Source organism: Prinia subflava, chromosome 2, assembly GCF_021018805.1.
Source record: "Prinia subflava isolate CZ2003 ecotype Zambia chromosome 2, Cam_Psub_1.2, whole genome shotgun sequence".
Classification (NCBI taxonomy): Eukaryota; Metazoa; Chordata; class Aves; order Passeriformes; family Cisticolidae; genus Prinia; species Prinia subflava.
In genome coordinates, this window is record NC_086248.1 from 99,485,172 (window position 1) to 99,512,756 (window position 27,585).

The window sequence follows — 27,585 nt, forward strand, 5'->3', positions numbered from 1 at the left end:
TTATGCTCAAGTATGTAAGAGTATATATCTTACATATATATGTCTTATATACCTATATATCTTATATTTCTTACCTATATATAAATATAAAAATATATAAATATAAAAAACCAAAATATAAATTATAAATATTTGTCTATATATAGATGTATATCTATATATCTTATCTGTATATAAAAGAGTGATCAAATGCAAAAGCCATTTAATTATCTGTAACAAACATATTTAATTGCATTCAGCCTACTTTTGTCCCTCTGCAAGTGCACCTATCCCCCTGAACATGAATATCATGCCCTCTGAAATGGAGAAATCTTACCTGTATATATCAAAATGTTTTGATGACAATTTTTTTTAACAGACTGAAATTAGAATTGTAAGCAAAAAACTTCATTTCTGATGAAAAGACACAATCAATAATCATGCTGTTTGCACATCTGTTCCTGAGTTAATATCTATTCAAGATGAAGCAGTAACTATCTGTGGTATAGGCATATATTAATGTATAGGTGTTTAGGTGTTTAACCTGAACTGACAGATTCAGGAGTAACAGGAGTTTATACATGGAGGAGCCTTCTACAGTTCTGTAACTACTACAAAACTACTACAAAGAGTTTCTTACGTGGCTATATAATCATAATGAATGGCAACACATGTATTTTACAGTTCAAGGAACCATCTTTATTCCAGCAGTGCTTAAGTGGGAGCTTGAGTTCGATGGGTTGAAGATTCACTGAAGTTACAGGGAATTAGAGATATGCCTGATGTTATTCTTCTACTCAAGTGCTGGCAGGGATTGCTTTACACATGTTGGAGTGCTCTCCTGAATCCTTGCCTCAAGGCCGCTGTGCAGAAGTGTACGTGAGCCCTTCTGCACAGAGGAATTGCAGGAGTGATTACAGCTGCCAGAGCTGCAGCTGGAGGTTATAGGTTTGCTCTGCACAGGCAAAAATGCAAACAGGAAAACCCCCCAGTCCTTACTCCTTTGGATCTGCCACTGACATGAAATGTGGGGTTGATGGAGTAAGGAGTGCCAGATCTGGCTTGGAGGAGCTGGTACAAGGTTTCTCACTCAGGGCTGCAACCTGTCAGCCCACTTTGTTCAGGAACAACCCAGAACTTGAAATCATTGTAGACCCAGTTTAGGCCAGTTATTCTAATTTGCTCTCTTTCCTTCTCTTTCCCCATTTATTAACCTTAACATGCCTTTTTACAGTTCCTCAGAGAAATGGTGCCAGTGGAATAGTCCTGTGTAGAAAAAATTGCTTCTGAGATACAGAACACAGCTAATTACAGTGCTACAATTAGCTGAATGCCCTTAACAGAGTCCAAGGGGGGAAATCATAGTGCAGCAGCTGCTGTAACATATGCTTTTCTAGTTTCCAGAAGATAACAGTGAGCATGTAGGCTGCCATGGGCTGTGCTTTCTGCCTGAAAAGCAGAGCAGCCTGCAGATGCTCCGGTATTTCTTCTACCCGGACTCTGTTAGAGACATCTGATGGTGCGTACATCTGTCAGGAGGAATTATGTTTTTTGTTTGGCTTCAGTCTCCTACATGCAGACAGACTTATAAAGATGCAATGCTGATTCAGATCCCATCATTCTTGAGTGCAACCTCATCCTAAGGGCAGGTGTCACACCAAGAGCAGCACAGAGGTAACAGGCAGCATGGCACATCACAGGAGTTAGTGCGTACTGCTTTCTGTGTGAGGTTTTTTGTTTTTCACTGGGGTATTGGAAAGATGAAGTGCTTTTCTGTGTACTGTTTAGTGAATTAAACCTAAAGTGGCTCATTATTTTCTATCCTACAGATTAACTTGGCCGGAATAGTTGATGTAGCCCTGCTAATATACCGCTCAATGTGCTGAGCTGTGTTAATTACAGGTGAATTAGAGCTGACAATGATTGAGTCAGCTTAGTGAAGCACTGCTTCTCATTTAACACAAACCTTTAGCTCCTTTCCATTACTTGAATTTTTTATCACATTTTTAACATTTCATTGTCCTTTGCTTTAACCAGTCGTAGAACTCCAAAAATAAATGTGTTTGTAAAGATGCTGTTAGAAATATGCCACTACAGTCACAAAGCAGCAAGTAGTAAGTAACTTTGGACCACATCCATCCTCCTGAGTACTGATTAATAGGAGAGTTTGTTTACAGAAAGTGGGTCTCTGCTATTTAGCCAATTACTTAATGATCCACTCTTTCTTCCCAGCATTGTCTGGCAGCATTGAGCTGTGATTTGTGGCAATTCCTCACCAAAAAAACATTAAATTTTTGGGAAGGGCTTAGGCCAGGGTATGTAAATCAGTGATTTACCTCCAGTAAAGGGTGGAAGAAGGATGCTGAGAGAGAAAGAACCTGTGGCTCATCTATAAGCAGCTGGAAAATAATCTGAACCTGGTAGAATTGTACAGGTCTCTGTACAATTGTTACTGTGCCTCAGGACTTCACTGTGTGTGCTTTCGGTGTAATGCCAGAGCTGTTGGTTCTTCAGGAATATGATGACAGGATTTGTGCTTGTGTCTTTATGAGTTAGAGGACAGTGACCATTTTGTGGGTGTTTTGCATCCTTATGTGGAGGCTGTGAGTGCACTGGGGAGTTAACCCTGGGCTCTCAGCAGTGGGACCAGCTCTGCAGTGCAGGGTAAATAGCAGAGTCAGTGGGATTTTTCCCACTTGGGCCCTTGTATTGGCTCTCTGACTGACCCATCAGTTAAGTCTGGCTTATCTGTAATGGTGTGTGAGCTACACCTCCAGGCGTGAAGTGAGGCCAGTGGGGCTCCTTGTCTGCACCAAGGTCTGAGTGCCCAAAAGGGGCACTGAACGGAAAAGGCAGGCTGCCAGTTCATACAGGTGCAGTTACACAGACAGGCCTAAAGGCTGGGTAAGCTTTGAAGTAGGATGAGTTGTAAGCTTTATTCACTAGATGACAAACCCCTGGTCTTCGACCCAATAATGCGTGTGTCAGCTGGATGATAAATCCAATAATTAAGTACAGTGTAGTCTTACAGTCCCTCTTCCTAAGACTTTCTTTCACCTTTTTTTTTTTTTTTCTGTCTTTTTTCTCAAAATGTCAAAAGAGGGTGGTACAGCCTTTTGCAAAGAGGTCTGAGCCATTTGCAGTGAGATCTGAGCCTGATTCCTCTGTCACTTTTAGCACGTGTTATGTACTGATTTAAAGACTATTTAAAAATAAATTAAAGCCATCGTGGGAAATGAAGAGAGCCCTGCTCTTCTGGGTTGTGTTTGATGCTTACCTTGTTGAATTCAGGAAGAAGGCATTATTAAAGACATAAAAGCTGTCTCTGTATCAGGAGCTTAAAAACACTCCAAGGGAAACAAAAATTGTTGTGCTTAGCTGCTGTAATTTAAGAGCCAAATTCTGCTCATGTTTGTAATGGCATAAATTTGAATTTGATTGAGCTCTGGATTAATATTGCTGCAAATGAGACCAAAATGTGACTTCCAAAGTTCATGAGGTAAGAAGGAGTGTTGCACCCCGCCGTGCTAATCTTACATATGTAAGCTCCGTGCTGTGGGATGCCACCTTGAACAAAAGTACCTGTGGCACATTTGATCTCTTTTTAATGGTCCTAGTCAGAATGGGTGGTTTTTATTCTATCAGTAGATGTGGTCAGATTGGTAAAATTCCACTGAGTTACACTTTGCCATTCCCATGATATTTGGATACTGAGTGAAAAAAATAATGGCATGCTGCCTACATCCTAAGATTTTGGTTCAAGTATTTAATGGACTTTCAGGTTCAAAAGGGCTGCAATTACATTGAGTTTCAATTGCTACATCAGGCAGGCCAGCTGAGATTCTGACAGTGCAGAGATGCATAGGGGACAGTCTAAAAAGACTGCAGTGATTTCAACAATTAAACATTGGTTTAATAATCAATAAAAATTCATTAGATAAAAATAATAGCTCACAAACTGTTGATTTAAAAAATCAGAAATGCTCCTATAATATTGATTACAATTTTTCTTTTTGTAATATTATGAAATGGTTAGGAAAGCAATTAATACTCCTGTTTTTCCTGGGAGTTCATTAAAGTAGAAGTTCTAGAGTTAGACAAAGATATGTATACTTAGAAGCGAAAATAATTCCAAGTCTTGGTGTTCATTTCAAAAAGTAGTTGTGTTGTCCATCTTCAGCTTGTTCACTTTCTTACCTCTTCTACTGACATCCAAGAGGGTTACATTATTTCAAGGTCAATATTTCCAAGGGTGATCCTCTCCAAGGGTGCAGGACTGTGTAATTTGCCATCAGTCAGAATTTGCATTAATAATGATAAAGCATGTAGGAATGATTTCTGCTTGCCCTTATATAAATTACAAAGCATAAAGCTCTTTTTTGCCCAACTCAATGTCAAATTAATGAAGTCTGTCAGCTGTTTAGGTAATGAGCTAGAGCAGATATGTTTTTGGAGGAGATGTGTGTGTGTTGCATTGTCAGGACAGAATCCAGCAAGATGAATGCTTTCAACCATCTTGACAACCAGATTATCTCCCTGAATATACAGTGCCCAGTAGCCCTAAAGAAAGACTATTTTGTAAAATCTTTTAATGATTACTGGCAGAAATACAAGAAAAATGAAGGACATTTTGATTTACACCAATATGAAGTGAGATTGGAATTAAGATCTAGGTGACAGGCACTTTTGGTTTACTTGTGATTAGCCTCATATGCTTCTTTTTTCTCCTCATATTTTTTTTTTCTTTTGAGAAATGTTTCACTGGTGTGGATAAGGAGTTAGTGTAATGCTTGGTAACGGCCCCAGGAGATGACTGACCCCAATCCTTTAATTTCACACTGGGGCTTAGCTGTGATGTGTTTTTGCAGAAGTCAATGGTATCACCTGAGGTTGAAGAGCTGGGGCTGATATCAAAATTCTCTGCCTACCTATTACCTATCCAACCCCTGCAGCAGCAGCACCCATCTCCAAGGTTTGGTCTGTAAGGTTCTTGTAAAGCTCATGGAAGGAATGAGCCCCTCCAAAAAAACTGATCCCAAGCCATGCAAATTGTACAAAGAGCTACCCCAGGGTAAGCCAGAGAGCTCTGGGCAGAGGCATGACTATGAAGCCCAGCTCACCCTGGAGCTGGGATCCTGGGGACAAGCAGCAGCATCCATTCAGAGCTGCAAAGCACCACACCTATCATTTGGGAGGAGGAAATCCTTACCAACTCATCCTTGTCTTTTAAAGAGCTTCCACAAAGGGCAGAAATGCTGCTGCCTGTAAGGGGAAGGGAGCCTTGGTTTGGTGCCTTTCTGGCTTGAAGGCAACTTAGATTTGTGCCTCCCACCTTCCAGATGAGTGGTGCAGCTGGGGCTGGGGCTTGAGCACCTGTAAGCTGCTGCCTGGAGTAAAGGAAGGTAAGAGATAGTTATTCTTATGTTTTTATAGTTTGCTATAATTTTACTTGGTTTTCTTTTTTTTTTTTTTGTCTAATTTCTGAATCAGATTAGCTGAGAGAGCTTTGCTGCTGTGGCTTTATTGTGTTTCTCTGTTATATGCTGTTATTGCTAACATCCTTCTGAGATGTGTGCTCTACCAGCTATCTCTGGAACACTTCTTGACTTGTTTTCTCATCAGGACACACTTTTGTTCCCCCACTGAGCTCAGCCTACTGTGGATGAACGGAAATGTTTTGTCAGGCCTACCAGGGCCAGTCCTGGATACCAGCCAAAGGAGACTAAAGTCGAGTCCTCAGATGGTGGCTCACATCACCAAAGCCCAGTGAAGTGGGGAAGGGCCACAGATGACATCTTAGTGCAGTGATTCTGATTATTTCTTTGTTTGGATTTGGAGTAATTATCTACTTTCAAATGTTAATTTGGGATGTCCCACTGTCCCTCTTGAGCTATGTTCTCCCACATTCAGCTTCTCAGTGGTGCATTCCCTGATGTGCTTCAGATCCTGTCCCTTGGCCTCCTCTGGGTTGTAAGAGCTTCCTGTTCCCCCTAAAGGCATTTGTGCCAGCAAAGCAAGCCTTGGAACACTTCAGCTCCCTCCAGACCCCCTTCTACTGCCCTGGCCCTGCCAGCCCAAGGTGCCCAGAGGAGCAAGTCCTTGAGGCCCATGGAGCTCTCCCTGTATGTTCACTGCCTGGCTAGCAGGCACTGCTACCCTGAGACATGTAGGGGACTTGATTTTTCCTCCCTATTTCCAGGTCCCCCACAGCATCCTTTCCTACTCCTTTCAGTGCTAGTTTGCTCTGATCACACTCTCCTACCTCCCCACACCAACAGCAGCTCTAGGTTTGGTGCTGCCCTGCCCTGCCTCTCGCTGGCTCCCCTGAGCACAGATGAAGTCTGTGTGTGGAGGGGAGCTGGAAAGTGATCTGCCGTAGGCAGCCAGCAGTTGCTGCATGCCCAGATCACACAGCAAGCACCCTTTGGCTCAACTCTCCTGTCTCCAGCTCGTTCCTTTTGGCTCAGAGTAGGTGTGGGATTGTGTGCATGGCTGCCAGAGGAGAGTGTTTTCCAGATAAAATGAAGCAGAATAATATGGGTGGGATAAGTATCAAAAAGATGTTTCATAGATCTGCCCCTACTTTCCTTTTTCTCTTCTTTCTAAGTGTGCTATGTGCTTTTCCCAAGGGCAGGCTGGCCACAGGATCCTAATCTTTCTTTGCTGCAATGAGGGCACTCCTTGGTGTAGCTGCTGAGAATAGGGTCAGGTTGTGTCAGTTGCTTTAAGCCTCCACTTCAGCTGCTTTGGGGTCAAATAAATGGGAACAGGGTGCACTTCTTGTGAGTTCATATGTAATTGCTGCAGCTCCACAGATGAAATTTGCTCAGCACATCTCTTGGTTGTGAAAAATGTAGAGGTCAAGATAATCCCTTTTCACACCTTTCCTCATTACTTTTTGACGTGTAGATGTACTCATTTAGATGAGCAACTGAGAAACTTAAAAAAGATAAGCAAATATTCTCTTTAAAAAAAAAGAAGTTTAGTTGCTTTGATCTTTATTAAATAAATATTTAATTGATTACCAAATCCCAAAAGATGGATGGAGTTTCAACTCTCATTATAGATCCATGAAAACTTTGTACGGATTTGTATTTTGCCAAGGGGAGTAAGGGGCTCAGAATGAAAATAAAAGCAAACGTTTTAATTTGTGATAAATAAAAACTAAAGGAGATGAGTGATTTTTAATTCGATAGTTTTTAAATTTGTGAGCATGTGTGAAGAGTGAAGTACTTGTAACAACAAGAAGTTATTTGCTTTTTTAATATTTGTCTCTGATGTCTGGGGTGGCTTTCAGTTATTGAAATTGCACTGATGTGAGCAATCTCATGAGAAGCAAGTTGAGCACATTGATAGGACTGAAGGTAGTTGTATGCATTAATCCTACTGAGTTTAAGGGGATGAATGGTGAAGGTACAGCTACCTGTGGATCCTCTTATCCTGAAAAGGTCTGCTAAAGAGGTAAATATTTGCTGAAGCTGCCATGGGAGGCAGGTGTATATCCAATCCTCCATCTCCCCAGATGAAGCAGGGAACCCCAACTTTTATAATCCAGTCTGTCTACATTCAGTTACTCCAAGTTCACGGAGTTGTAACAGGGTGGAATTTGTTCCAGGGTGTAGTTGTATGTCAGTCTTTAGATGTGACTTTACTTCTGTATAGTAACTGATGCAATTTAGGTGTGCAAAAGAAATCTGAATTATGGATGGTCCAGGAAAATGCCTTTTGGGCAGACACATTTTTGAGTGAGCACTTGTTTAATGAACCGGCTTGGTGCCAACCCAGATCTAACCAGATTGTCCTCATGCCAAAGCTGAGGCAGATGGCTTGTGAGAAATGGCTTGCAGAATGGAAAAGAACAGCAGGAAGTTTTCACTGGTTTGGAAAAACCCGGTCTTGATTCAGAAATTGTGTTCCAGAGAAAAGCACAAGCTGGCTGAGAGATGAAGATAGGTCTGAGGCTCTCCTGTCCCCTCTGCCCCTGGCTTGGGATGTCATGGGAGAGCTGTACCTCAGCACAGGGCATTCAAATGTGGCATTATTTCACCTGTTCCACATACGAGAAGTGCAAAGGGAACATCCTTCTGTCGCCTCTCAAATTAGGCTGAACCAACGTGATCCATTTCCCTAAGGACCCTTTCATGGAAGAGCACTGTTAGTGTGGATGAGAGGTCATTGCAGAGGGCAGTATGGCCAGATCTGTGGGACAACTGGAGTGTGGAGCTCCTCGTGCATCCAGTCATGGTCTGACTGAGTGATGGGCATTGAGAGGCACAGCTCCTTGTCACTGAAGTCAAAAGCACTTGGTATCAGGCCAAGATGTACCTGAAACGGAAAAGTCTTTTGAAATCCCATAACAGTTATAGTCCATCCAAATGAAAATTAGCTCTAAGTTCAATCCTTAATTACCCCTGCTGTTTCTTTGCTCAGTAACACTAAAGCTGGACACAATTGTACACACATACTCTGTGTGGCTTGATGTCAACCTTTACATATGTTTAACATCTTAAAGAGTGAGAAATGCACAGGGCAGAATCGTGAAGATGTCATGTAAAATGCAAATAGCTACCAATAACTTGCACCATTCCCTGTCACCCTGCTGCCATTCAGATCAGCACTCACAAGACTGAATAGGGATTCCATTTCCACAGCTTAAACATCAAGGTGTTCCTGCAAACAGAACTTCCCAGTGTGGATGTACTATTTCCCCAATGCTGTTGGGATAAATCCAACATCATGAATACCTAAATAGATGGGAAAACATTAGCAAACTTTTACATAGTGCTTTTATATTTAGCACTTTCCAGTCCTTCAAGCATCCCTCTTCACAGGCCAATGTTATTGAAAGTTAAGAGCTGAAGCATCCGGAAGCCAACTCACTCATCAAGGCCACGTGGGGATTTTAAGTTATATTTTAATCCCTGGCCCTTCCTTATTTTACAGAGGTAAATAGTGATTTCTCTGTGAGATGGTACTTTGAGTGCTCAGTTCTGCTCCTGCAGGCTCAGATGTGATGCAACAAGGAGCACATCCACAGCTGGATCTGCTGCAGCCCATTCAAGCCTCCAGCATAGCCCATTGATTCATCTGGCTATCACATCCTCAATTTCCCAGATTGTTTTTTGTGTTAAGAACCTGTGTTTAGGTATCTCAAGTAATTTCCTGCCCAGTAGGCCAGGTGCTTAAATCCCTACTCAAAGATATTGATATTTGTGTTTCTGCACAGGAGAAACATCCACTGATGCAAAGGAAACTTGCCCAAATAAATAAAAGGATCAACCAACTCTGTTTGTTTGTCTACAGTGCTCGCTGCTCACAAACTCTCTTGTCTGTACATGTCTGTACATCTGCATATTCTGTAAGGACTCATTCTGCATCCTCAGTGAGTTTCTTCATGCCTTCTACTGAAACATTTCAGAGTTAAAGCACAAGTGAGATCACTCCTATATGCTGTGATGTCATGTTACTGCTCTTGCAGTAAGAAAAACCCAGCACAATGATCCCGAGAAAACATTTATGATGGAAGTTTAAATGCATCTAAATCCATTCTATTTTCTGCTACAAGGAAATAGTGATTTTTTTTTTGTCTCCTTGACTTGATATTTTTCCTTTTGTTTTCAGATCTTGACACAATAAAAAAGTTGCAAATGAAGGCACAAGTTTTACAGTTTCGTATTTTCAGATTTTTTTTTTTGCATAGAGACCCCACAATGTAATGTGCCTTAATTAACAGAAAGCAAGAATGGATTGCATAAACTCCCAGTGAATACTGTCTTAGTAAATTAAATCTGATTTAATGCTTTAAGCCGAAGACATATTTGCATAGCTAATGAAACTGATTAACTTGGAATTAATTTGAAATGTTTAGTCACAAGGCTTAAAACTAAAGTGATGTTAGTAATGTGTTGATTATTATTAGCATTCAAGATAATCAGGCTTGCTGGATGATTAAATGTAAATACATAGTAAAAAAATTGGTTCAGGTTAATAAACAATTTCAAATAGGAAAATGCCCCATCATGATAAAGTGAAACAAAGGAGTGTTAATTGTACAAGCAGATGTCAAGAAAGCTCGAGTCCCCTCTTGTCTGCTGGAAGTGGGTGAAAAGCTGCTTCTTTTTAGCTTCCCTGTGATTTGATAATGATTTCTTTGTGGTCTGTGTTACACTTGTGCCCGGGAACACTCAGTATGGGCCATGGACCTGGCGTACCCAAGTGCTGAACAAACAGATCTCGGTGAGCTCGGGGAAGTGTGGGCAGGAGCTGATGGGTGGAGGAGATGGTTTGTGTGCATGGACAGCAGGGACCTTGGTTTGCCAGAAGCTTCATTCCAGATGTGATTTTTTTCTTAGTTCTGCCAGCTTTGTGGGAAGGTTTTGGGATGTGGTTGCAAAGAGGACAATGCAGAGGCTTTCGGAGATGTATGGGAAAATCCCCCTTTAAGATAAGGTGTGACTTGGACAAAGCATGGAAGTGCATGCTTAAAAATGAAGTGGTGGTTGTACTAATAGATGGTACTGCTGACTTGTAAGGATGCTGAGGTTGCCAGTCCCTTTGCATAAAATTGGCTATTTACATAGGAGTTTTTTCTGTGCTTTGAATTTTTGTAGTGTGAGAGTCAGATCAGAGTCGACTAGACAATTTCTTCACTTGGTTACACTAATGTAAATACCAATTAAATGGATGTACAAATTTGTTTTCATAGAGCTGTGAGCAGAATTTGACCCAGAGAATCATCCTTTGACCCCACATTAGCACACCCCTATGCTTTGTGTATAAATTAGGTGGAAGAAGTATAAATCAAATCAACTTTTGCTCATCAAAAAGAAGAGCTGCTATTCTGTTTGAGTTCCCTCAGATTCTTTTTTAGGCTGGAGTGTCCACAGAGGTTATAAAGAACAAAGGCAATGTTGGGGGATGGCAAATATCCTCCTCTGTGTCTGATAAACATGCCAGTTTGGGCCAGCTGACTGTTGTGGCCAGTGTGCTGGAGTCAGTGTGAAGGATCATGTGAGCTTTCCTCATCCCTTCACTGTGAAGCCTATAGTCAGCTTTACCTATGTGTCCAAAGTAAAACTAATGGTCGTATGAATATTTTTGTTTCAGAAGGTACTGTGGAAGCTTGCAGCAGAAGGGTAACAACAGGCATGTGGTGATGCACACATGGTGGTTGTTTGCAGCAGAGAAACAGATGGAAAGTGCAAAACTACCTGTTCCACATCCCATTGCATCTCCTCATCATGTCTTTTTTATGCTTCGGTGCCTGGGTCTCCTCCTTCCATGACTCTTTCCTCAGTGTCTGAAGATGTGTGTGGTATGAATTTTTTGTTTTCCTTTCTATTTTGCTCTCCTTCCTTTATACTACTAGATTTTGGTTCAGATCATTTTGACCTAATTCTCTCCTTTGACTCCTTAGGGTGAAGTTTTGCCATGCCTGTGGCTTATAATCCTATCTCTGTTATGGCTAGTGAAGTCTTGATAGCCACAAGAAAAAGGCTAAATTTAACTAAGCTGAGAAACCCTTCCTGCACAGTATCACAGTGTGCTGCCACTCATTCTGATATCTCAGGGGGGCTTCCCTGTAGGATATCATCCCTAATTCCACAAAATTCTCTAGGATCCTGGGCTGTCAGTAGTTACACAGCATAAACTTGAGTTTTCTAGGCTGAGCAGCAATGTTGTGCAGCTCTGTCATCTCTGTAACTGAGCAGGGGTCTGGTCACATTCACATCATACAGATCCACTTCTTGCTCCCTAAATCATCCTTTAGAGGTGACAGCTCTGTCCTCCTGGGTAATGTGAGTACATTCATGGGATGTTCCAGGAACTGATGTTTGTGTTTGCTGTGGCATTTTAAGTAAGTGATGAGTGACTCACAGCTGAATAAGGACAGGGAGATGTGTCCTGGTGTGAAAGCAGATGACCCAGATTGTGTGGGCACATCATGTCGCTCTGCCAGATGCTTCTGCATGGTCATCTTTGAGTCTGTCAGCTGAATTCTTCCTCTCCATCAAATGATGGTAATACCTCTTTCTTCGTGCTATTGACTTCAGGGGTTTTATGTAATGATTTTAAAGTAGCTGCCACGATGACACCCTGGCCTCTGTCTGGATGTTCTAGGTGCTGCTGTAAGAAAATAATATGGCTTTCATACATCATTCACAAGTTCCACCAGTTTCTCTATGTCCAGGGAGCTCTGGAGGGGTACCATGTGTGGTAACCTTATTCCATAGAAAGGTATCATGTTTGTTATATTGTCTAAATGCTGCTACAACATAACCCACGTGTACACAGGTGTATGCAGCACCCAAGAGGTGCTCAGATTTTCTTGTTACAGCAAAAATTGAAAGGAATTATAGTAAAAACCACTTAGTTCAGAGCAGGATCAGACCCATTGTGAGGTGCAAGATGTCATATTCAGGATAATTCTGTACACTGAAAATGTTACTAGAAAAAATAGCCTCTATTGCCTCCATTACTGCATAAAATATCTAAACTTGCACTGTGTATAATGCATGAGAACAATGTTTATAACACAAGTTTTCTGCTTATAATGTAATAGTGTTCTTGGTCAGCATCCCTTGATGTTTTACAACCAAATTGTAAGTCCATTTAAATGATTTAGTACACCACAGCCTGGTTAGTAAGCACAGGTAAACAAGTTCTCTGGGAAGATTTAAACTGTAAGGACAGTCACTATAAAGTCTATCAGAAATTCATTGCACTTCACAGATGGAACAGATAAAAAAAAGTCCTTAACTGCAGACAGCAGGGAAAGAAAATCCTAAATTACCAAGATGCAATGAAATCCTCTTGCAGGGTGCAAATTGTTGGAAAACAATTTTTATCTATTATTTAAAAGAGAAGATGAAAACTGGTCTTGGTGGCGAGCTATTTTATAAATTTCCAGATGACCTGTCCCCAGTGGGGGGTTATGTTTGGGTGTACAGTGAAGGGGAACTTATTGTAATGACTTTTTGTGCTGCCAAAACCTGCCACCCATCTACAGACTGAGAAGCATCTGTTCTGATAGTCCCAAGCAGTTAAAAATCACATGTTGCTTTCATGCAAACCAGTCCACCATGAAAAAGAGTCAATGAATGGATTTTTAATTTTGTTTCCTATTGTTTGGCTTTTAGGGTTTGCTTTTTTCCTGCTCTCCCAACTTCTGCCTGTGACCTTGAGCATCAGATGCTTATTTTGTAGATGATGAGTTGAAAAACACATCAGCTACTGAAAGATTTGCCATTTAGTCAATCAGGATGACAACACTAAATTGAAAAGGAGCAACAACAACCACAGTTGCTGGCTATGAGCATGGACTAGAAAATTTAGAGCAAGTGATAGTTTTCAGAGCTGTGAGGTGCCAACAAAGTATAGAAAAGCAGGACAGAGCCAGCAGAGAGGCTCAGAGCTGGAGGGAAGGAGCATCTGTGAAATGGCTGTCAAAGCCACAAGTCTGAAATTTTTGGAAGTCTGTAGAACTACAGTTACTAAAGATTTGCCAGTTAATGCCGGATCAAGATCTTAGTTGTCCTCCTTAAATAGGAGTCCCTTTGTTTAATGAGGAGTTCTCCTTACAGACTGGCTAAACTGCAGCAGTGAACTTGCTCTTGGTGCAAATTTATTGTGGTGTCCCAGAGTGACTTGCTGGAGTCAGTGAACTTGATGTCTGAAATCAGTGCTGTATCTGATTTAGAGCTCTTGGCTTCATCCTCCAGTTTTGTTGCAAGCCAGATTTTGAGGGACAGGGAAATGGAATAACATGCTGAACATAATAAGGTTTAGGGAAAAAAGGAAAATACTTTTGTCCCTTAATCCTGAAGAATTTCTGGTTTTACTATTTTGCACTGAAGAATTTTACTAATAAAGAATGAAATTACCCCCATATCATTGCTCTTGCAGGGAATTTTGATAGCCAAGTTGTATTATGTTTAAAGGAGAAACTTTGCTTTGCTGAATTTGGGATCCTCCAACATCAATCTTGCTCTGGGAATATGGGAACCAAAGTGCCACCTACTATGAGTTTTCCCTCATCTTTTATACAAGGACATATCAAATCCTTCTTTTGTAAATAAAGAGTCTTTAACTTAGTAACTACTTATGCAGGGAGGAAATGAGAGGCTGAAATTTTTTTTTGCTTCATGAGCCCATCACTTGCCTGAAAAGAAAGATCATTGAAAGAAAACCCATTTCCCTATGTCACTTCCATCTTCTGCAACACCCAGACAATAGATGGACATGTTTTGTTGAGTTCTGGGCAGGTTTCACCCACTGTGAAAATGTATATAATGCTCAAAGAGATCACGTTACTGACAATAGGTGTTAAATGGTGTCTGAATTCTGACTGTTGGCTGGCTGCAGTGACTCAGTGCAAATAAACAAAAGGATCTTCCCAAAATCTTCCTGTTAGTCATTTATAGCACACCATTGTCTCTGCTGCAGGGGTCCTTACATGAACATCCTTTCACATGCCATGCAGGAATATTTAAACTGAATTCCTCTTGAAGCCATAGTTTGCAGTGAAGTTGTTTTAGGACAGCAAATGTAAAGAGATCTTTGACTCTCTAAAGAGATCTGAGACTTTAGGTCTGTGTTTGTATGATACTGGCAAAAAAAGGTTTTGAACACAGGAAAAGTAACAGTGACTGATAATTAAAAATTACAATTTATAGAACATTGTAATTTTTCCATTAAAACAAATAGCGTTTTCATTTCAGATGTCTATCATTGATGATGAAATAAATTTATGTCCTCACTAAAGATTGTACACCAATCCTGACTCCCCTGCTAACACCCACTACCTGAAACCCATGGTACATCAAAGCAGTGCATCTTTTTGAAGTCTGCAGTCATGCATTTGCTTGGCTGTGCTTACTTCCAAGGGAATGTGCTGCAGGGACAGTGGGAAAGCTCTGGCTTTCCTGCTGCAGACTAACATAATTTGTGCAGGGCACAAAAATTAACTGGCTAAACAGGCTGAGACAGTATTTCTTTCCCTACTGAAAGGAGGGATATAAAATTTCATGCTTGTATTTGTAGGCTTTGTAGATGTGGAGGTTCTGTTTTTTAAAATTTAAAAAAGATAAGACAGTAGTAGATAGTTGATGTGGTTGGATCTTGTTTCTACAAAGCTGTTGATTCTCTTGATGCAGTAGAAATTATTGTTGCCATTCCATCATTTGTTTTTGGTGGTCCAGATCTATGTCACTGTGGAGTTTAGATGGCATTCAGCAAGAGAAAGTGATGATTTCTGCAGTGACTGGTCCTTTACATAGGAATGTAAATTGTTGATAAAAATATTCCTCACCTGCTGAGCCTGTGATTCCTAGTGGCCCAGGATCCTGCTCAAGGCCCACAGCCTGCAACCCTCCTTTCCCTGCGCTTGGCAGGCTGGGGGATGTCAGGGCTGTTTGTTGCCTGGATGGTGCTTTTGGTAAAGACACAGACTGTGTCTGTTTCCAAGACATTTTCTTCCTTACTTTCACCATTCCCCTCCCATCCACCTCCCTTTTCTTCCAGGATAGCGTACAAGGAGTTGTACTTTGCTGAAAAGGTCTCATATGTACACACTTACTTATTTTGTCCTTTTTGGTCAGCTGAAGCATGCAGGGACAGGTTTGACTCACCACCTCTACAGAAAACATGTAGAACTGACTGCTGCAGGAATTTTCTAAAGTCAAATAAGCAAAAGTATAAATCCTGAATGTTTGATGCCCATAATGTGCTGGAATTGGACTGGGAGAGAACAGTTCATATTTCAATCTGTGAAGTGATGTGCTTTGGTATCAAATCTAGGCGAGTGGAATTCATGGTTCGTGTATTAAATCAGGTTTATGCTTATATCGTACCAGTGTCCCTTTGAGGATAACCAGAGCACAGTTCTTACTCAATAATAAAGGTGTAGCAAGAGAATTTGGTCCCTTACAAGGGGTATTCATTTTGCTTTTGAACATTTTACCATTTCCACTGCTAAGGATGAGAAAGCAGATGAAAGAGTTCAGCAAACCTTATTTCTCACTGATGTCTTTCCTGAGTAAGCACAGCATTTCAGTTTGATTTACTGCAATTTTTTTCTCCCATGGAAAGGTTATAAACTAGAGAGCATACTGACTGGAAGAAAATGGCTGCTAATCTTCTGAAACTAATGTTTAATCAGTGATGGAAAGAAAATAAGTAACTAAAAAGCTTTATCCAGCTAATTAAATAAAGCTGGTTATTCTTCTGGAAACAGTTAATGAACCTCAAGTAATATAATTATTTTCAGAATATTAAAGCAGGAAAAAAGTGATTACTTATTTAAGACTAAATAATTACAATGTATTCTTCACTATAAGAGGTTATAGATGCCAAAGACTAAATAACCACCGTGCTTCCGATTCTCCATAAAAGGGTGTTTCTCAGGAGTTATTACATCTTAGGTCGAGCTTGTACTGAATTTTCTTCTCTTAAGATAATCTCCAATGATCTCTAAGGGAATTTGCCTCCCTTGGTGCCTGTTATTATTCTCACTTTAGGGATTGGCTGTATTTGATTGCCTTTAGAAGGAGCTGAGATGGCATTAGCTGTGCGGAAGGGATGGGGTGCAGCGGTTCTGAGGCGGCAGGAGCAGCTCTGCGCTGAGCCCTGCGTTCTGCTCTGCTGCCCAAGCACTGCTGGGCCGGCCGAGCTCGGCCTCACGGGCTCAGGCTCTCCCTCGGCTGGAGCTCAGCTTGTCTCTGAAATGCTGCACATCCCTTCTCTTCCAAGATCACAGATAAGGGGAATTTCTCTTAGAAAGACTGGCTGTAGCCTAATTATCCCTGCAAGTGCTGAGAGCTTCCATTTTGGGACTGGAGTCTGCTTAATGCTGGGGGCTGTGGAAAAATCCTGCCTGGCTCTGTCCTAATAATCACTGTAATTTTTTCCCTTTTAGCATCTGAGAGCTGGCACGTGAGGTGGTTAAAGAAACCCAACTCCAGAACTCCCGAGGTAGGAGGGGGAAGCTCATGCAAAGCTACCATCCCAGCCAGCTGCAGACAAATGGCTTTTATTTATGAGGCACATCGCTGAACAGCCTGTCCTGGGGGGCATCCCTGAAGGAAAGCGTTCTGTGCTGCTCTGCTCCCTTGCTGGCACTGGCTGCTTTGCAGCCCTCTCTGTCCCCATTGCTGGTTTAAGAGCCGCCTCTGCTCCCTGCTGCGGGCAGGCAGAGCCCAGCCCCTGCGCCACACCAGTGCCGGGTCTGTCTGTCCTGTAAAGGCTCTTTGGTGAGGGGGGAAGGCTCCCTGGTGGTCCAGCTCTCCCCTGTTCATCTCTGCAGGGCTCAGGCTCAGTTTGGGGGTGTAGAAGGCCAGATAGCTGTGCACATTGGAAGGGAATGGGACTGCTTTTCCACCTGCCTCCCCAAGCCTGACTCAGCACTCTTTCCCACCCAGGGACATCAGATAAAACCCACAAAGGGCAGAACATGTCCTGGCTCTCACTCCTTTCACTTATCTCAGTTATATTCAGTGCCCCACAACACACAGAACAAAGTGGTCCGTTCACTTCGCCAGGAGCAACCACCCAAAATGTGGATCCGGCTCATATGATCATGGAAATAAACATCTCAGCCATTTAAAATTATATCTTACACTTGAGAGAGACATGCTGAGGACATAGAGAAACAATAGATTTAATTAGGCTTTTAAAATGTGACATATCTATTATATGTTCTGTTGCAGCTTTAAAAAAGTCTCTGTTTCTGTATAATAAATCTTGCAGGAGTACTACCATTTAATTAGATGGGAGTCAGCACTGGGAACAATTAAAATGAGTTTATGCACTTTCAGGGAAACCCTATAGCAAGATGTGCAAAATAGCATACAATAAAATGAAAAATTAAGCCCTTAGTGGGTTTGAGCTGCAGCATATTAGAAATTTGATAAAAAGCATTTTAAGAAAGTAGGCAATTTTACAGTGTGGCAAGTAGTCTGTTCTGCCTCAAAGGTACCAGCCCGTGTCCCTTGGATTTTTGCCATTGGCAAAAGACTCCAGATGGACGTATGCATCAATACTAATAAGTGAAATTCATCCCTGAGAAAAAAACCCTTTCTTTGAAGCCCTGAATAGGAGTGGATGTCATCTAGCAGAAAGTATGCATAAATAGGTGAAAAAGATATCTCTGTTCTGAGTAGTCTCTGAGCTGCTTGAATCAAGAGTTTCTCTGCTTATGAGATTTAGTGAAGGCAAATTTAATCTTTAGGATATGGTTTGTACAGTAACATATGTAAGCAAATAATGATGTTACCTTAATTAGAACGTGATATATACATTTTATTGCACGTTAAAATCCATTTTAACATTGCATTAAGCCTGGAGTTTTTAGTGTGTTTCCCCCTCTCTGCCTCAGTACAAACAAGCAGCCTTGAAATCAAAACTAAATGGCATTGAATATAATGAAGCAACATTGAGTCTAATGAAGCAGAATTGCTATGTAAACAAGGATGCTTTTATCTCACTGGAATTTTTATGTCCTTGCATGTCTCTCAGCTACATTTTTGTAACCTGATTCTTAGGAAATGTCTGATATCTCTTTATGATTGTTAACAGAGACCAAGACAGCACTGTAATGTGTGCTCAGCTGAGTGGTGTGAAAGTACCACATCGGGTTTGCTGCTTTAGAAGCAAAATGTTCATCACCCTCATCTTGTTACAGGGGACTGGCTGTAAAACTTGGTAACCTCTAAGTGTGAATAGGTCTGCTGGGAAGGACGGGTTGCAGACACTCAAGGGTCTGGTGAAAGTGCCACTTGGAAGCTCTCTGCCTCTGAACATTCCAGCCCTTTCCTTGTCTGTTAATGCCTTTGTGAAGGCACAGGCAGTAATAACACAAGCAATAACACCAAACCTCATAAATCTTTCTCTGGGCTGAGAACCGTGCCTTCCACTGTCTTGCTGTAACATAAACCTTAGCAGGACACAAGCTGATCCTCCTCTGCCAGGGAAGAGTGAAACAACAAGGCACCCGCTCGTTGTCACCTTGGGCTGTTGCAGTAGCTCTGAGAAAGTCTGATAAAGTGGTTCCTCCATTTCAAATTAAAATACTAGTACAGACCTCCCTCAAATATACTTTTTGTTCCTGCCTTCTTTGATTCCACACTTGGAAGTCATGCTCTTTAATATATATTGGCTTGCACCTGAACATCTCCCACTTCCTCACAGATATGAGCTTTTTGCCTTTTGGCCAGCAGTTCAAAATTCAGCATTTAAAGTTAGTGTGCTGCAGCTCCTCATATAAGAGTTGAGTTGAGCAGAAGCAGGTGAATAAATGCTGCTATTTGGCAGTGTTGGACATGGAAGTATTTGTCATAATACACTGATATGCAATGCCCTCTCACATTCTCCACAGACCACTTGAAATTAAAAAAATATGATGGCAAAGTAAATTAATGGAATCTTGTCTGAAATGTAGTCACTGGAAGAAAGAGAAAAAAACCACTGTGATATCTATTGCTGTAAACTGTCCTATTCTACAATACCTACTTCATGTAAAATACCATCAACACTGCCAAATCTTGCAGCTGTTCTTAAACCTCTTGCCCCTCGAAGTTTGTGTAGGTTTTTTGTGGCATTTTTTTGTTTGTTTGCTTTTTCCTGAAAATTTCTGTTTTGCTAAACATTCTTTCTAGATCTTTTACTTGTTGCATTTCTCTGTGTGCTGCCTTTTAGTGGGCACAGTGTGCAGAAGAGCTTTGGCATAAGATTTTCCATATCTGTGCATTTATGTAGGCTGAGGACTTGGGTCATAAAATGTATTCCTCTCCACAGGTTGTTAAGTCTGTAGTCAGAAATTTAGGAGAATGGCTAGCTGGCCCAGCTTCCAAATAATGAAAAACCTCAAAGTAATGCAGCACATAACTGAAATCACATAAAGTTTGAGTATGGGGGATGAAGCTTCTGGCAACTCATTTTCATTAGGAAGATGGCAACAAGAATGGAAAATGTCACAAGAATAATTCACACATGTTTGGTCTTTAGTACTATAATTATCTAGACCTTCTTGCTTTGGGCTCCCCTTTTCCTACATAGCTTTTGAGAAAAGGTAGGTTTGGCTTTTAATGGCCTAATAAATACAAGTAATAGCTTGTGATTTGTTTAATATTTTGAACTGAAAGGTCAAGGGTAGGAAGATTAAAAAGTCACTGGGGGAAATGCTCTCAGTAAAAGCAGTAACACAGCTTCTTAAGTAAGCATAAAATCAGTTCAAGGCAGCTCCAAGCCCAAATTAAAGCAGAAAGGAGAATAATGTTAGTGCATAGATACTACCAGCTCTAGAAGGTAAGTGAAATGAAAAACCAGACAGGGAAATCATCCTGAGTATACCCCACAGGGTCTCTGCAGCACTGATTATTGGATTTTTGAGCATGTGCATCTGTCTGGAAGTCTGGGAATCCAAAGTAATGACTGAAGTGTTCTTGAGTCTCTCTGCTTGCAAATCCTCAGATGAGACTGAGCCATGGAGCATTTTACAGAAAGCTACCTGCTGCCAAACAGCTGTCTTAAATTCCAGCATCTACCCATCTCCTTCCCTTTCCCAAGTCTGAGCACCCACCTTCCCTTCCCTTTTGAGTGTGAGAGAGCTGGAGGAGCAATTAAAGGACTCTTCTGTTGAAGCTTTTTTCCGTGCTGAGAAGGTGCCCAGTTGTGGAGGTTCTGCCTCGCCCACTTCTCTCCTCAGCAGTGCTGCAGTGAGTGATGCAGTAAAGCAGCTCTGATGATTCAAGGCTGCATCTAGAAGTGCTATTTGTGCACTGTGAGAAATGGAGACCTGAGACAGATGGGTCCTTTTCTTCTCTCAAAGATACTCTGGATGGTTTGCACATTTTCCTGGGGCTGCAGGCAAGTGCACTGCTTGCTTTCCTTCAAAACAGGCTCTTTCCATCACAGAAAATGGGATTGTGCGTGCAAAGATCTTGAAATATGCTATTAATTTTGCTTATGTGTTCTGAGTGACAGTGTGGGAGCCTTTTCTGTGGAATATATTTTCATTAAAGAAAACAGGCTGAGCAGACACATGATGGGGGTGTCTGGTTGTGTATTTGGTAGGTAGAAGGCAGGCTTTTTATAATTTTGGTGAAAAGAGGTGAGGAATAGGATCTGGGGCATTGTTAAGGGTTCACTGAGCATTTGAGGATATCTGTATTTTTTAAAATACAGCCCTCTTGTAGCTCTGGTGAACGTGGAAGCACAACGCTGCTGTACAAGGCTGAGAGCTCAGGTAAGAGCTACCTTCACCACTGCCACAGGTCTGCTGGCCCCAGTGAAAGACACTGGGGGCCACACACACTGCTTGGTACTGAAGGTGTGATTAATACCAAGTGTGGTATTTTCTCTCAGCGCTGGAGGTGGAAATGTACGTGTAATTATCATCCTCTAAGTTAAAAATGTTACTGCAACAGTCCTAGGTCATCCTGACCTTCCACGGTGGAAAGAGAAAACACTATTTAGTACTTCTTTTATAGGTTTTTAAGAGCACCTATTTTTCCCTGGGATGTTCTGAGCAGTTAAAGGCAGCCCTCCCACAGAGTCAGATCATGCTCTTCTTATTTATTTGCAGAAAACATTTACCATATACTACGGCAAATCACGCAATCAATCTTCATGCTAATCAGTCTCTGCTGGAAGCTATTTACTACAAAAACTTCTGAAATTTTCTTACTAGCTGGAGAGCTGACTGTCACAGCCAAGAGTGATTCATTTATTTTTTTTAATAAAACCAAAATTGAATACTTTGAAATGGGCTTGAGTATTTCAGATTAGATGGGTAAAGGCTGAACAAAGAGACACTCAGAAATTGTCTTCTTCAGTAGGGCTTCTCCTGTAATCCTCCCAGATCTAATTCTAGCTAGTCACTTGCCTCAGCATTTATTTGCTCCCATGTTGCCATTTAAATGACAGTCCTCTGGTGATTTGCATTCACTCTGTGGCAGTGGTTTCTTTAGTATTAACTCTGATTTGCAGCAGCAGCTGTGGCCGTGCCTGGGTGTGCAGTTCCCTTTGTGCCCAGAGCAGAGACTCCAGAGAAGATTTCAGTATTGTACTGCCCATGAGTACTGTGGCAAATTTTGCCCCTCATGCACAGTTACAGAGCTGCCAGCTGGTTATGTGATTTAGAAATTAAAAAATTCTTCTGAGCCCTCAAAACCTGCTGTTTCTGGTTTTATTTTGTATGAAACACACTATGTATTCTCTTCTATACTGCTGAATTCAGCTCTGAGAAGCAAATGTTTAGATTCCTGCTTCTGATTCATAGAATCATAGAATGGTTTGGGTTGGAAAGAACCTTAAATATCATCTAGTTCCAACCCCTCTCCCATGGGCAGGGAAACTTTCCACTAAACCAGGTGGTCTAGTGCTCAAAGCCTCATCCAGCCTGGCTTTATATAACCCCAGGGGCATCCACTACTTCTCTAGGCAACCTGTTCCAATGCCTCACCACCCTCACAGTAAAGAATTGTGGCACATACTCTTCTTCTAGGATATTTTTCCTTCTGATGAAACCAGAGAGCTTTGGTCTAGTTACAATATGTCTGGTGTCTGTCTCTGATGTTCCACTGCTTCCCCCAGAATATTTTCCTTCATTTGCAGTTTGCAGATGAAGGAAAATATTATATACCCCAAAATCTCTGCTGGGATCCAGCCTGGTTAATTGTGCTACAGATCTGCAAAGCCAATTGCTACCAAAAAGAAAAATCATCACTGTCTGCAACTTACCTGTTCACCTGCATGATATAACATGGCAGCAAAGGGACTGATGGAGTGGGATACATCAGTGTCCAGCTTGTAGAAAACCTGCTATATGTGCAAAAAACCTCAGGGGCCAAGTGAGGTTTTGTGCTCTTTTTGCAGCACTGAGGAGGGACACCTCCATGTATATGAGAGCTTAGACCTCTTGCTGTGCTCTGTGGCCCTTCTGGCACTGCTTATGTGTAGAAAGGATAGAGAGACTCACGCCAGTTTAGCTTTGAGGGAGTTGGAAGGAAGTGTCAGTGATTCACAGAAGCAAAAAAAAAAAAAAAAAAAAAAAAAAAAAAAAAAAAAAAAAAAAAAAAAAAAAAGGAAATGACAGGCATGTGAAGCTATTGGTTGTCTGTGGTTGGTCCCTTCAGAAAGGAAATGTATGGGTACAACAGAACTGAACACGAATTTCAGTTGTTCTGGAAAGGAAACAAACAGAAATTTGCTTTTAAATATGTGTCTGGTACAGAGTGTAGCATTCCTCACCCTCTGCTGTGCTGTATATTTGATTTGTTTTCCTAAATCAAACAGCTTAAGGTTTGTGTCACCCTCCATTAAGTTGAACAAAATGAAAATGCCAACACTTTTGGAATGTGTTGGCGTGGGCCTTAAATTGGAAAACAAACATAGCATCGAACTGCCCTTCCCAATGCAAATGGAGAGAAAGAAGCTATTCAGTGAAGTGTGGGATTTGGAGGACTGGATCTTTTACATTTGCTCTCTGTGCTGGGGAAAAGCCCTGGACAACAGAAAACTTCAGTCTTTGTTGAATGAGATCTACTTCTCGATTGGTTTCTGATGTTACTGTTCTTGCTTGCTTCTTTTTTATCTTGTTTGCTGCTGAAAAGCTGATTCACAGGAGGACGTCTGATAACTTTAAGCAGAATTATCTGGGACACCAGTGAGCACAGTTCAGCCCCCAGTGTGGGGGTGTGGGTTTCAGCCTTGCTTAGCATCTGAGTGCAGCTTTTCTGGTAGGAGGTGGAAAGAAGGTGAGAGAAGGTTTGTCTTAAAGTGTTAGAGAGTTCAGCATGGAGCAGAGGGTGTTATGGCAGGTGCTACACCTGCAGGCTCACCATTATCCACTGGATTCCCTCCTTACCACCTCTGCCAAGGGCCACAGCAGAGCGTGCAGGCAGTGGGAGGTCTGCCCATCAAAAGGCATCTGGGAGGCTCAGGGTACAGGAAAATGATATTAGATTGTGAATCTGAAGGTATCTGGTCATAAAAGCACCAGAGGCTACAGGTGAGCCCCGAGCTATGTGGGAGAAGAGTGAGTGGGGTGTCTGCAGAGGCATGCATTGCTGAGTTTTCCACGGGGGATGAGGAGCCTCACATAATCCTTAGTGCAAAACAGGCTCAATACTGTTTCAGCAGGGTTTAATGAATTTAAGAGCCACAGTGATTGACTCTGAAAGCAGCTATCAGTTCTCTCCTGTGCAAACCAGAATGCAGGCAGTGAGCTGCAGTGTGGTCACACTCAGTGCATGTTTCTGCATGTGTGACCCAGTGTGACCAGAGCGCCTCGTGGCTGTAGTGTGACCATGTTTTCTTTGAATGATGGAACAAGGCAGGAGCTCCTGTACGCCCCAGGGGGATGGTAATGGGGCAAGTGAGCCTTCCATGGGTTCAGACAGACCCCTTCCTTCTCAGGTGAGGTGGAAAAGCAGCTTGTACTTTGTCTTTTTTCTTGTGTCCCACCTTTCTTTCTGCAGCATAAAGAGGAACAGTGATGGAAAGTCACTGCAGCCTGATGGAGTCGTGGACACAGGAGTAGATCTCTGCTCTGATTAATGATTTCTATCACTTAAAAAAGGGCATTTTAATGTTTTAACTACCCATTTCATAATGATCAGAGTTTTCAGGTTGTACCACAGGGCTGATTAATGGTCACCTCAGGTGTGCCAGAGGCTCGCGTTTATTACACACGCTGCACGCCCATTAATCGGCAGCGCAGCGCAGACTGTCATCCCAGATTGCTTAATTACATTTTCTCCCCCTGCCCAGGGCTTATGTGTGTTGTGCAAAGTCATAAATACTCCAAGAGCCCTATTTCCACTGAAATCAATAGGAGTTTTGCCATTGTACTGCGACGAGAGCTGTGAAAGTAAAATAATGCAGATAACTGTGACTTTCAAGTGGGAAGAGGGGAAGCAAAGGACACATGAATTATGAAAGACTGAACTTAGAGGTGACCTGAAAAAATTACAGGATAAACTGGAAAATGTTAAAGGAGCCATAGGAATAGGAAAGACAGAAGGCAAAATGAAAATTGGACAAGAAGTAAAAATAAATACAAGGGATTTCAAGTGGATAAAGAATAAGAAGTGAATGAGGCAACAGGGATTCTGTAAAATGGAAAGTGCAATTTTGCAGCAGAAGCAGCAGACGTTGTTGAATAAATAAATGAATTATGTGTCTCTTTTCATAGAGGAGAATGGGAAAATTCAATGTATCAAAAGTAGGACAATTCCAAGGCAAGGGACATCCACGTGAAACAAAAGGTGAAGAACAGGAGTAAACCCACTATGGAAACAACCACTGAACACCGTGGCTCCCGGACTGGTTCTCCAGGGATTTCCTCTGTGGTGCATTATTGGTCTGCTTATCTCTCTGTGCTTCACCCAAGGTGCTGCTCTTTTTGTCCAGTGTTTTGGTTGGAGGCAGGATCTGTCTGAGAACCTGTTGTGCTTCTGCAGTGACTACTGCTGACCACCAAGAAACTGCGTTAGAATAACTGAATAATTTATTCAGTTTAGACTGAAAATTTAGACAAAAGAAAATAATTTAATTTTTTGCAGCCCTACCTTTTGCTTTTGTCTTATAGAAAGATTTGCCATGACAGATATTTGACAGCATTTGAGTCAGTCCAGGCGAAGATGTTTATCAGCTGTCCCTCGGAGAAATCTGTTCAACTGTATGACAGCAAAAGAAAAGTCTGCTGAAAATTGCTTTGATGGCTAAATTAGCACTTGGTCAGTTTACAAACACACAGCTGGCCAGATTTGGAAATATATTGGTCATTTGGCTTTGTCTAGTCACAAATAAGTGCAGCAGAATAAAGAAGGATGCATCAGATCTGAATAGGTATAAAGATTTAACTCCAGGAGTCTGTAGACCTAAACTTTGAGGTGTGTTATTTTGTATCAATAAAGGGCTGCTCAATGCGGTCATTATTTTTGCCACCTAGATAGAACCAGGAAGAAATGTGAAAACATGAGGAGGTATCCTTAAGGAATTTACCTGAGAACAAAATGATGTCATAGCTGCAGAATTCAAATATTCATATCTAGATTAAAGAAATACAAATATCCTTAAGGATTGCAGGTTAATATAGCAAGTTCCAAAAATCAGTTTGACAAGCATACTAGCTGAGTGTCTCTGATTCCATATAGATCAAAGGTAAATAACTAGGCAGACAATCCTGGAAAGGTTTCAAGAGAATAAATGAACATTTGTTGGGAGGGAATGAAAAGGTACATAAAAAGATAAGCAACAACAACAAAAAAGAAATAAAAAAAAGGGAAAGATCCAAGCTTTACAGGCTTTTGCTTGTAGCTGGAGCAAAAACACAGTGCAAGGGAGATAATGGAAGACGAGCCCAGGAACTGTTCAGCTTTGGAGCCTTGTTACTAGAATATTTTAGGACCACATTACCCTTTCTTTTTAACCAGTGTTAAAATAATGTGAGAAGCTTGCTGTACCAGGCAGGCCCATCTGGCTGAACAAGGGCAGTTCTGGCTCATGCCAGAGAAGGAACATGGGGTGAGTGTAACAAGCCCGGGATGCTGCAACTCCTGCTGAACAAGGTGGGATGGGGTCCCTGGGAGAAGCTGGGCTGATTGCAGGGATGGGGACACTCCTGGATAGAGACATCAGCTCCAGGGGTGGCAAAGAGCTCGGTGTGAGGTAAAAGTATGAAGTGAGCTGGTACAACCACATCTCTGTAGCCTGGAGAGACAAATTCAGGTGCTATGGACTCTTGGACATTACACCCGTGGGACAACAAGGCTGTTATTGTTTTTCTCCACTGAGTTTTTCTTTCACTGTGGATGAAGAAACATTTAACCAAACCATGCTATTTATATGTTTAAAAAAGCTGTTTTGACAAAGACCTGCTTACAGCACTAAGGGTACATTTTCTTTTTCCTTTCGAATAATAAATCTTTCATAATATTAAGGCATTGACATTACATCTCTGTTAGGGTAATTTACTCCCCACAGTAATTTTGACTTAGTTTGTTCTACACGGAGCGATATTTTAATCATCCTTTCAGTGCTTATTGATGAGGGTTTTTTGCAAAAGATGAGAAGATTAGTTTAAAATTATCCCTTGTGAATTTAAAACAATAACAAGGAAGTGAATGCAGTCTAAAACAAATTAAGAAATGTAATAGACTTAATAAAAGGCCAATATTTTATTCAATGTACAAAAATGACTGCAAGACTTACTGTGGTGGGGCTGCACATGCTCTTATCAAACTATGTTCTTTTGTTTATTTTTAATTGAACAGGCACAAATCTCCCCCTCTCTAAAGGTGAGTGATGAATGAAATAAATGCTTTATATTTTTGTCCAATAATAAAAAAGTATTACCTTGACTCAGGCATCATATAAAACCTATGCCTCATTCCTAGACCCATCACCTGGGAATAATTTGCATTTCCTCACCCAGCAGGAGGACCCTGGTTTCAAAGCTTTGTCCTCATCAACTCTTGGCTCTTCTTCAGTGTTTGAGGGGTTAGATTTCTTCAAAGATTTATTAACTGCCAGGTCCGAGGGAGTGGAGTATCTTCCTTGAACACTAGGATCCCTGCAAAGCTCCAAGGATACCAAAGGGCATCC

The 27,585-nt window shown here is 41.5% G+C and overlaps 1 long non-coding RNA gene across 1 annotated transcript; it reads right to left on the reverse strand.

Annotated features, from left to right (window-relative positions):
* Positions 1-3,844: 3,844 nt before the first annotated feature.
* Positions 3,845-27,207, reverse strand: LOC134547376 (uncharacterized). The gene is made up of 3 exons (XR_010079452.1): positions 25,984-27,207; positions 25,548-25,655; positions 3,845-8,304 (listed from the first exon to the last, which is right to left on the reverse strand). It is a non-coding gene; the product is annotated as an uncharacterized LOC134547376 (long non-coding RNA).
* Between the last annotated feature and the right edge of the window lie 378 nt (positions 27,208-27,585).